Source organism: Malaclemys terrapin, chromosome 1 (genome assembly GCF_027887155.1).
Source record: "Malaclemys terrapin pileata isolate rMalTer1 chromosome 1, rMalTer1.hap1, whole genome shotgun sequence".
NCBI lineage: Eukaryota > Metazoa > Chordata > Testudines > Emydidae > Malaclemys > Malaclemys terrapin.
In genome coordinates this window covers 144,311,344-144,320,948 of record NC_071505.1, presented here as the reverse complement: position 1 = coordinate 144,320,948, position 9,605 = coordinate 144,311,344, and the positions used below count along the sequence as shown (strand labels likewise).

The window sequence follows — 9,605 nt, the reverse complement described above, 5'->3', positions numbered from 1 at the left end:
CTGAGAGTTATATGAGCCCATGGTGCTTGGGCTCCAGGAATATTAAGGGCCTGGGGGCCTGGCTCCACCAATGTTTGGGGCTGGGTCTCTCCCCAGCAGGCGATTCTGAGTTGACTCCGAGGGGGGATGGGCTTATCCCGGCTGGACCTCCTGAATAGCAGCCTGGGGGGGCTTGGGTGAGTGTTGTGCTGGGGGGGAGAGCCCCTCCCGGAGCTCGCTGCTGCCAGCAGGAAGAGGGCTTGGGGGAGGCCTCCTCTCTGGCCCCCTGCCCCAGCACCAGGGCATCCTGCTTGCTGCACCCCAAACTCTTCATCCTGCACCCAGCCCCACGCCCCGCAACCCCTCCCACCTCCCAACCTTCTGTCCCAGCCCAGAGCCTCCACCCAGCACCCAAACCTCCTCCCAAAGCCCGCACCTAGCACCCCAAACCCCCTCCCACACCCAAACTCCTCAGCCTGCACCCAGTATGCAAACTCCCTCCCAGAGCCCTCACCCAAACTCTCTCCCAGAGTCTGCACCCCAAACCCCTCCTGCACCCAAACTCCCTCCCAGAGCCTTAGGCAGGTGTGTGGGGCGGGCGGGACTTGAACCCGTTCTGGGCACCACCAAAAATTATACAAACCTGCCGCCCCTGGCTGCCATCAGTTGTAACAGCTGCTTATGGAATCACAGGGATTTTTTGGAACATTGCAAATACCAATTCCAGCACACCACACAGGAGTAATACTTCATAGAATCATAAAAGATTAGAATTGGAAGAGACCTCAGGACGTCATCAAGTCCAATCCCCTGCTCAAAGCAGGACCAACGCCAACTAAGTCATCCCAGCCAGGGCTTTGTCAAATCAGGCCTTAAAAATCTCTAAGGATGGCGATTCCACCACCTCCCCACGTAACCCATTCCAGTGCTTCACCACCCTCCTAGTGATACAGTGTTTCCTAATATCCAACCTAGACCTCCCCCCTGCAACTTGAGACCATTGCTTCTTGTTCTGTCATCTGCCACCATTGAGAACAGCCGAGCTCCAGCCTCTTTGGAACCCCCCTTCAGGTAGTTGAAGGCTGCTATCATATCCCCCCTCACTCTTCTCTTCTGCTGACTAAATAATCCCAGGTCCCTCAGCCTCTCCTCGTAAGTCATGTGCCCCAGGCCCCTAATCATTTTCATTGCTCTCCGCTGGACTCTCTCCAATTTGTCCACATCCCTTCTGTAGTGGGGGGACCAAAACTGGATGCAATACTCCAGATGTGGCCTCACCAGTGCCGAATAGAGGAGAATAATCACTTCCCTCAATCTGCTGGCAACGCTCCTATTTTGGCAACAAGGGTTGACTCATATCCAGCTTTTCATTTACTTTAATCCCCAGATCCTTTTCTGCAGAAAAATTATTTCAAAAGAAATGCTTCAACGACATTGTTGTTACCATTTATGGCATTATCCTGGGGCACTGAGTTGCTTCTTGACATAGATAGCACAAGTGGTGAACTCCTATTGGGCAGCTATGTAATATTGTGATAGTGAGCAGCCGATGTTCAGGTATAAAGCCGGTTGGAGAGGGTATCTCCTGTCTGCAGCAGCAGTTGGATAGGAAGGTGCATTGAGAGCTCCCAAGTGTCAGAAGCTGAAGCCAGAAGCCAAGGTATAAATCGTTATTTGTTATTATGCTTTGTCTAGGAAGTTGATGAAAGTACCTAGAGAAGAATGACAGAGTGTTTGTGGGTTTAGTATGCACAGTTCACATGAGCTCACCACATCCCCTGAGATGATTTTGTAGGGAGGAGATACAGAGGGTCCTGTGGCACCTTTAAGACTAACAGAAGTATTGGGAGCATAAGCTTTCGTGGGTTACCCATGAAAGCTTATGCTCCCAATACTTCTGTTAGTCTTAAAGGTGCCACAGGACCCTCTGTTGCTTTTTACAGATTCAGACTAACACGCCTACCCCTCTGATACTAGGGAGGAGATGTTACTGCTTACCACCAGGCGTGAGAATGCACCTCCTGTATTTAGGGAAGGTGGTTTCAGATAGCACAAGTTCTGACAGAGGGAGACCACACCAAATACTATAGGAAGGGGAGAAAATGTAGGAAGAGGTGGCAGATACTACAGGAATGAAGAAAAACTCTCTTTCCCTGCTTTGTGGCTGCTTCTGACTTACACACACACACACAGCTCCTCACAAATCAATCCCCAGCCCTTGTGTTTGCATCCAGTCTAGTCTTTGGGTGGTGGCTTCCATTTTTTCAGTGGTCATTAAACAAATGAGTATTTAACTGCTATGTTATTTAGCCTGAATGAAAGCTGGGTGCCATGCCCATAGCTTCAATGAGGTGTGTGACTGCCTGTAGGTCAGACACGCTTGGTGGGAGCCACCCAACCTCCAGCATAACAGTATGTTATAGGCAAGAAATGCTCACAGTAGGAGAAATTCATGTTTGTGATCTTTAGTTCTTCTGTTGAAAAAGAAGAAGAAGAAGAGCAACCTGCTTGTTCTGGGCTTTGTGCACATCAACACTGAAACATTTTCAACGGCCAATTGTTTCAATAAGATGGGGGTGGGGTGGGAGAGAGAGGGGGCATTGGCCACTGGAGGTTTTTATGTGAACTCCGGTGATTTTTAGCTTTGCTTTACAATCCTTAAGTATTTAATCATCACGAAGAAGAACAAGGGAAGTATTAATATTCCTCTTGTACAGATGGGGAAACTAAGGCACAGAAGTTATCATGAAAAATTTCAGTTGAGTGCCTGAAGTTAGGCTCTTAAATCCATATTCTTGCAGCTTTGTAACAGTCTAATCTTCACAGGTTTTCTGAATTGGGGCCAGTAGGAGGAGGCAGAAGAGCACACACTACAGGAGGTGAGTACATACTGCATGATTGTAGCTGAGACAAAATAGGAATTTGGCTCATAGGAAATTGTAATAATTTGACATTTGTTTATGTCCCAAATTGGAAAAATATCAAAAATTTTCACAAAAGAATTTGTTTAGTAAATGTTGAAACATTTTGTTTCAAGTCAGTTTCACATTGAACTGCATTTGCTTATTGCCTCATGGGACAGGTAGTTTGGGGTACCTCATGCTTTCATTCTTCCCTCTGGGGCAGGCTTGCTGCCAAGAATACATCTCCGTGACGTGCCATGTGGCTCTGTCAGAAGAGAGACCACAGTGCATCATGGGAATGTAGTTTGGGGAAGGGTCCAGGTAATAGTTGAGAATGGGGGCACAAAGCACCTGAACTATGACTCCCATGAACCATTAAGGCACTCTAGGCGGAAGCGGTGTACTGTTGAATAGCCCGGAAATGAAATATTTTCTTTTGATTTTCCCCCAAAATTCAGCAAAATTGAAAATTTCCCATTGAAAATTTAGATTTTTTAGAAATTGTCCAAAAATCATTTCAATAGAAAATGCCCAATCAGCTCTATGTACAATGGAGACCCTGGCCAGGCCCCATTCTCTGCCACGACCATCTACTTCTGGGATCTTCGGCTCCCTTTCATCACACAACATTAGAATTATGTCGGCTTTATACAGCTATAACCTGGTGCCCCTCAGAGTTCCTATCCATAGGGAACATTGCTAATTTATGTCAGAATAAATCAGTATAAATCCTTCTATTTTGTATGTAAGATTGCGTTTCACCGGTGGTGAATCTGGCCCAGTAAATGCAAACACTTTACACCAAAGCACCATGTGCCCCTAGGCAGCCAGTGGAACTATCTGTGTGAGTAAAGTTGCGCAGCTGCTTACATGTCTGCAGGACTGGCTCCAAACTATGGTAACCAACCCCACTGCAGGGTGTTTCTCTAAGTCCTGTGGCACACTAGTTCCTTCTGGATGTCTGGTACGGTGGCTGTGTACCACCGGCTCAGAGTCGAGCATTGTAAGTGCTCCGTGCACTAGACTCTGCAGGCTCAAAATCCATTCTTCTTTCGCTCCTTGCTTTCATCATGGCCCTGTCTCTCTTTCTCGATTCTCTAACATTCCTTCCCTTTCTCTCATCTTCTCTCTCTAGCTCTCCCCCCTTGCCCATAGCCCTTCTCTCCTCCTCCTATCTGTGTGGTGTCCTCTCTCTTTAGTCCCCTTTCTCCCTGCTTTCCCATCCTTTCCAAGCCAACTCTTTCCCAAAATCCCAGAGGGGAAGAGATAGCAGCAGGGGGTATCTGTTAAGGGTACACTCCTCCCTCATCCCCAGCATGCGGGATATCAGGGATGGGAGGTGGACAGTGTCTCTTTTTCCTCATCCAAAACCTCAGTCTGAAGGAGGAAAAGTCTTGTGGATATTTGGATTTGCTCTGCCTCCCCTTCCCAGTCCCCGGTGGGAGGAGCCCTGAGATGGCCTCTCCACCTCTTGCTCCTCAACAATTTGCTCAGAACTCACAGGCATTTTCTGTCAATTTATATCCAGTGCTCAAAGTCTGGATGCAAACGCTGAACTTGATTTATGTGCTCGCTCACTCTCTCCCTCTTGTCTCCATGTGGAGAAGCTTTTCTCAACCTGTGCACTGTGACCCCAAATTGGTTCACCAGAATGTACCAAAGGGTGGTGTGGGAGGCCTGAGGGTGGAAGGGTCCAGTCCTGCCGCAGGGAGGTGGGGTTGCCCTGTGGGGTTGCAGAGCCTGTCCCATTCACCTCACAGCAGTGGCTCTGTCTCAGGGTTCACTCACCGCAAAAAGTGCCTCCTCCTGGTCGCTCTGGGGATTAGGTCTGGCCAGGCGTTGTGGCCTCTTCTGGTGGTGTCTTTCTCATTGTCCAGTCATACCCTCTGCAACTCAGGGTGTTCCCTTTTCTTGACTTGGCTCTCCAGCCAGGTCACTTGCTTGTTTCCCCTTCCAGGGCAAATGATCTAAGGCAGTCGATTGTCCTTTGCCTGGCCTATGCCACATCCTCAGTGGCTGGTAGGGGAACCCAGGCCACCTTCTACTCCAGGTTCCAGTCCAGGGACCCTATCTCTAGCAACGGTGGCCTGCTCACTCCCAGACCATGTTGCTGTGTCCCTGAACTCCTTCCTACTTCACAGCTCTATCTTCTATCTCCCCATCCCTCTGGGTTTGCCAGCCCAAGCTCCCTCCTCTCAGGGACCGACGGCAGACTACTCCCCTGCATTCCCAAACACACCTTCCTTCTCCCAGGGGGTGATTGCAGCCTGCTTCCCTGCAGCCCTATTTCTGCTCTCTGTTTCCCGGCTTTATACAGGCCCCTCTTGTTCCTGTTCAGCTGAGCCTGCTTCCAGTTAGTGGCCCCTTCACAGCCTAAATCTCTCCCCTGCTCATGCTTAACTGGTTGATTGGACCTCTCAGGGCAAGTGTGGGGAATACAGCCCTTCACAGGCTCCTGTAACTACGGTCCCATGGGCCTGACTGGGCTTGGCTTCCTGCTCTGGGGTTGCCGTGCTGCTCTCCTTTGACCCAGCCACCCCTCTGTCATGATAAAGGGGGACCGGTCAGGCCAAATTTCAGGGAGTGGGGCTGAGCCCCATGTGCAAGGTCACAATGCCACACACAAAAATACGGCAAGGGGTGCACTGGGCCCAACCTGAGCAGTACGGCATCCCCAGAAGTCACAATGCACTGAATGGGGAGCCAAGCCCAGCCACCCCACAGAACAAGAGTCACAGGAGCTGCTGCTATGGTGCTCACCATGTACTTGCTTAGTACTTATTTCATCCATGTATATATTGTATATCGTGGGTGAGAAATATTTAGTAAGCCAGATGTGTTTGCACTAAGGCTATTTACTGGGTTGTGACCTGTGAGCTTCTCTGCACTGGAGGAGACATTTGCTTCATGCTCTGAGAACTTTACAGAGATGAGAGCTGGTCAAAAAGTATTTGGAAAGAAAAATTTTCTGTTAGAAAATGCTGATTCATTGAAATCAACGCATTCTGCAGGAATGTGTTGGTTTTGATGAAATTTGAAACAAAGCTTTTCAGTGAGCTGTAAAAATTCTGGTTCAGTCTTACTGGAATCATAGAAGTGTAGGACTGGAAGGGATCTCAATAGGTCATCTAGTCCAGTCCCCTGCACTCAAGTCAGGATTAAGTGATAACTAGACCATTCCTGACCAGTGTTTGTCTAACCTGTTCTTAAAAACCTTGGGTGACGGTTGAATCCACAACTTCCCCAGGTAATTAACCATCCTGACAGTTAGGAAGCTTTTCCTAATGTCCAACCTAAACCTCCCTTCCTGCAATTTAAGCCCATTGCTTCTTGTCTTCTCCTTAGCGGTTAATAAGAACAATTTTTCACTCTCCTCCTTGAAACAACCTTGTATGTCCTTGAAAGCTGTTATCATGTCTCCCCTCCGTTTTCCCTTCTCCAGACTAAACAAACCCAATTTTTTCTATCTTCCCTCATAGGTCACGTTTCTAGACCTGTGATAATTTTTGTTGCTCTTCTCTGGACTTTTTCGAATTTGTCTACATCTTTCCTGAAACGTGGTGCCCAGAATGCTCCAGCTGAGGCACAGGTCTTTGCAACACTTTGGTTGCCACAGTTTTGCAGCTGTTTGATCTCCAATTTGAAATGTATTATATATTAATTTTAATTATATTATAGAAAGGGGCTAACTGCCACCCCAGCACCTGCTTGTGGCCAGGAGTGCCTCTGCAGTGCCTTGTTTTCCCCTTTTTCTGGGCTCCTTCAGCAAACTCCACACAGTCTCTCTTTCAACACAACCCTTTTGGGGACTCTGTCTTTTTATTAGCATTATTAACTTAACAAATTTCTCAAAACAAACAAAAGAAATCCTCCCCCCAGGCTTAAGCTGGGCACAGCCCCTCTTCCCTGAAGTATTGTCCTTTCCTTGGGGACCACTGCATCCAGTAGGACAAGCCACCCTGTTATAATTATATGATACCAGCTACCAAACACAGTAGCAGTTACCACTTTTATTGCTTTTATTTTATATTATAATTTTAAAATATTCTACCCTAATTCAATAGAAAATAAAATAATATAAAAATAATATATTAAACAGTCAAAATTGGAGAGAAAAAATTCAATTTTATCAAAACAAAACATTTCCATTGACGCAGACTGCAATTCTTCATAGGCTGTGGAGTTGCAGGTTGGGAGCAGGCAATAGACCCTGGAGTAAGCTGGTGGGGGAAAAGACCCTACTCTTATTCCCGCTGGCTAAACGTTTGAGGAAGAAGTTTGCCCATTCCCTCTATACATTTGCCCATGCTCCCACTCATTTTGTTCTATGGTTTGTGTATTTATCTGTTGTTTCAAATTATGCTAATTTCCTGATTTTTCATCCCAGCACAGAGAGTCTCCACTGAGTAGGGGCTACCTCCCAAGCTGTGACTCTCTGTTCTCTCTTCATAGCTTCTCAGTCACTGCTTCTGCTCCAAGAACCAATCGCAAAGATCCTGCCACACCCACCAAAATGAATGGGATCATCATTTATGAGCATGCAAACTTCCAAGGTAAATCCAAAGAATTCACTTCTGACATCGCTGACTTGAAGCCCGCAGACTGGGCCCACTGTGTCTCCTCTGTAAAGGTCACTGGCCAACCCTGGGTGGCCTATGAGCATCCTAATTATTCAGGCAAGTTCCTGGTGTTTGAGGAAGGTGAATACAGCTTTGTTGGTGAAGATATGAATGACAAGATCACTTCTCTCAAGCTGATCACTGAAAACCTGAAGAATCCCAAGATCACTCTGTATGAACATGCCAACTATCAAGGGGAGATCAGGGTGGTAACAGAAGCAACCAGTCTGAGCAAGGGATCTTTCAATGACCGAGTGTCTTCCCATAAGGTGCAGAGCGGTGCCTGGCTATTGTGTGAACATGAGGATGGAAGCGGCTTGAATTATGTTGCCCGGAAAGATGAACAGCTTCTAAACTATGAATCGATCAATTTAAATGACAAGCTTTCATTTCTGCGTCCCCTGAGAGCCGGCTGGCGCTAGTTCTGATGGGCTGCAGAGCCTGCCATTCTGGGGTGCCATTGATCGGCTGAGCCCCTACAGTTAGAGCTCTGCCCATGTTTGCACTTCATTGCTCCACACACCATAGAATCAGTGAATTTGGGAAACCGCCACTCATCCTGTGCTGTGCTTCATAGCCTGGTATCCTGCTGTTTGTCCCCCAAGGCCACGCCAGAACTTTGTCTAGAACTTCACCCCCCCAGTCTCCTTCATGCTCTCCCTGATCAGCAGCTTCCTCTGGGGTGTTCCCTCCCCTCCCAGACCCTTCACACAGCTCTAACTAGGAGGCTTATTCAGGGATCTGCTGGCCTTTCTCTGTCATTTATTTTCCTTTCAATCCCTTCTCCCGGGATAAGACAACCTCTGGAGTTCCCTGAGCTCTACATTTCTATGATTCTATGATCATAGAGGGTCCCCCAGAAGTGTTTGAGCCAACCTTGGGACTATCCTGCCCCATTATCTCCATGACACCCCGAGACAGATTGAAAGGAATGTCCACATGGATGAAACAGAAGGAATCAACCAAACAGATCTTCAGCAAACCTCGATCACCACAATCTAAAGAAAGTGTGAGATTTCCAGTTTCTACAGCTTCATGTGGGGTGGGAAAGGGGATGGGGAGGGGATCATGTTCTTTGTGGAGATAGGAACTTCCAGCACCTCCTAGTATCAGCACCCACCAACAGGGAAAAAATCATGGTGTGCCACTGGCTAAGAGATCTCACACAGTGCTTGTGATCTGCGCCTTAACGTGCCATGTCAAGGTTGATCGAACTGATCACCATCTAGGATCGGAGAAGAAGAACTGAGCATGAGGTGCACCAGAGCACACTGCTCATAGCACCAACCCAGGGCATCGATCCAGGAGTAAGCTCCAGCATGGAGGTGGCTCCACAAAGCCGCTGTGTTTCCTACCTCTTCCATCCCAACATGCTCATGTCGGCGTCCAAGAAAGGGTTGAAGGGTTTCAAGTCCGCTAGCTTCTCTGAGTGATTTATTGTTAACCTGCTCCAATAAAATGATTTGCAGTGAAACTTGGGCTAATGGTCTCCTGTTCCGATAGCCAGTAAAGGTTCAGGCCACAGGACAGCTCCTTCCTGTGTAGTAACTGCCTTGATCCAGACTGGACTTAGCTTTTCAGAGCAGAAGGAACTCAGCGCCAACACGTTTCCTCTGGGGATGGCACAGCTGGAGGGGAGCTGTGACTCTGCTTCACGATGCCCCCTCTTCCTGGTCCCCCAGAAATCTTTGTGTGGGTGGCTCACAAGGGTCAGTCCCATGGGTGGAGCTGGGTCAGGTGAAGAGCAGGAGCAGGACGGCCTCATATCCCCCATGTCTTATGGGGCATCCCATTGCAATAGAATGTGCAGCAGAGTGGCGTATGGAAAGATCATCTAACTGAACTCTAATGTGTAGATGGATGTTATCAAGAAGGGACCCTTGTAATAGATTCATAGAGTTTAAGAATGGAAGAGGCCATTATGTTCCTCTGGTCTGACCTTCTGTGTGACAGAGGTCACCGGATTTCTCCCAGCCATTCCTATAACACGTGGTTGAATTCGATCAGTGTTTCTCAGCTTTGCAGGTGGGAGACAACTTCTTCAATGTCAAAATTCTCTGCAACCTCTCACATTTATGAAAGAAATAGTAAACATTATTTACTA

At 47.8% G+C, this 9,605-nt stretch overlaps 1 long non-coding RNA gene across 1 annotated transcript; it reads left to right on the top strand.

The window, feature by feature from the left end:
• The first annotated feature begins 1,584 nt into the window (after positions 1 to 1,584).
• On the top strand, positions 1,585 to 8,968 carry LOC128830537 (uncharacterized). Its single transcript, XR_008443600.1, has 3 exons — positions 1,585 to 1,639; positions 2,806 to 2,858; positions 7,335 to 8,968. It is a non-coding gene; the product is annotated as an uncharacterized LOC128830537 (long non-coding RNA).
• The last annotated feature ends 637 nt before the right edge of the window (positions 8,969 to 9,605 follow it).